The following is a 2,110-nucleotide window of genomic DNA, read 5'->3' as shown; positions in this document are numbered from 1 at the left end:
GTCAAGAACTTCATTTTGCTTGGATCCACAATCAACACTCATGGAAGCAGCAGTTAAGAAATCAAACAACGTATTGCATTAGGTAATTGTTGCTGCAGAAGACCTCTTTAAAGTATTCAATAGCCAAGATCAGTACGAGGACTAAGGTGTGCCTGATCCAAGCCATGGTATTTTCAATAGCTTCATATGCATGTGAAAGTTGGACAGTGAATAAGTAAGACTGTAGAAGAATTGATGCATTGGAGGTATAGTGTTGGTTGTTGTTGTTGTTAAGTGCCTTCGAGTTGGTTCCGACCCATAGTGACCCTGTACAGGGTATCCGAGGGTGTAAATCCTTACGGGAGTAGAAAGCCTCATCTTTGTCCCGCGGAGTGGCTGGTAGTTTCGAACCGCTGACCTTAAGGTTCGCAGCCCGATTCGTAACCACTACGCTATATTAAAAGTACTATGAACTGCCAGAAGAACAAACAAATCTGTGTTGGAAGAAGTACAGCCAGAGTGCGCCTTAGAAGCCAGGATGGTGAGATTTCATATCTCATACTTTGGACATATTATCAGGAGGAGTCCCTGAAGAAGGACATTGTTGTTGTTTGTTGGAGGACATTTACCGTTGAATTGATTCTGACTCATAGTGACCCTGTGTAGGATTTCCGAGGAGCAACTGGTGAGTTTGAACCACCGACCTTGTAGTCCAGCGCATTATGCTTGGTGAAGTGGAGGATCAGCAAAAAAGAGATGAGATGGAGTGCATTCAAAGCTGTGACCTTTCAGAAGCAGACTGTCTTCCAAGGTGCCCCTGGGTAGGTACAGACTGCCAACCTTTTGGCTAGTAGTTGAGTGTGTGTGTGCCCCCCACCTAAAAGCTAAAACTGCTTCAAATCGATTCCAACTCATAGGGACCCTATAAAGGGTTTCTGAGACTGCAAATCTTTACAGGAGCAGAAAACCTTATTTCTCTAGGAGCAACTGGTGGGTTTGAACTGCTTATCCTATAATGCCACCATTAACCCTCATAATTTTGGTTATTTGTTTAGCCAAATGATAGTGTTCTTTTACCCCTCAGGATGGTACCAGTAGGGAAAGCCGGTAGCTTCAAATGTAATCTGGCAATGAGCTGTGTCATTTCCAGAGTTCAAATAGAAGTTTCTTGAATTTGAAAGAATGTGGTTTAGCCTTTTGTGATATAGTAATGGTAGAATTACAAGAGTGTGGATGGCAGAAAAAGTCTTGCAATTGGCTGCTAACCCAGAGGTTGGCAGTTTGGACCCACCCAGTACATCTGGAAAAGCAATGATCTGTAAAAGTTACAACCGAGAAAACCTTATGGCCCAGTTCTATTCTATAACACATGACACTGCCATTAGTTGGGGAGGGAGGCATGGGGGCGCTGACTCAGTGCCAGCTAACAACAATGCAAGGACTGTATCTAGAATCAAAGAATGACTGACATATGTATGATCTCAGACAAGTGATGAATCCTCTTCCAATTAAAATGGCAGTTTTGTGGAATTTAAGGCCATAATGATTAATGTAGCCATAAAAATAATCACTGATATCTACAGAGTTTAAAAATAAATTAGGGTCCCAACACCCATAACCCCAGTCTAATCATGGGGAAAACATCAGACAAACTCAACTTGAGGGACAGTCTGCAGAGTACTACTCAAGGTGTCAAGGTCATGAAACACAAGGCAAGCCTGACAAATTGTCTCAGACCAGAAGACACCATGAAAATATAACCAAACACAATGTGGTACCCTGATTTAGGTCCTGGAACAGAAAGAAATGAACATTAGTGGAAAAACGGGTGCAATACAAATCATTCTGGAGTTTACTTGTTAGTAATGTGCTGATGTTGATTTCTTAGTTTGCACAAACAGATCATGTTTGATGTAATGTAATGTAAGATGTTACATCAGCTATTTCAAGAGGTAGCATATAAGCAAGAGCCAATGATACTGAAGGAGGAAGTCCAAGGTGCATTGAAGGAATTGGCAAAGAACGAGGCACAGGAATTGATGGAATAAAAATTGAAATCTTTCAAGAAAGTGAGGCGGCACAGGAAGCACTCACTCATCTCTGCCAAGAAATTTGGAAGACAACCATCTGG

Source organism: Chrysochloris asiatica, unplaced genomic scaffold, assembly GCF_000296735.1.
Source record: "Chrysochloris asiatica unplaced genomic scaffold, ChrAsi1.0 scaffold00094, whole genome shotgun sequence".
Lineage (NCBI taxonomy): Eukaryota > Metazoa > Chordata > Mammalia > Afrosoricida > Chrysochloridae > Chrysochloris > Chrysochloris asiatica.
Note: the sequence above shows the minus strand (reverse complement) of the source record.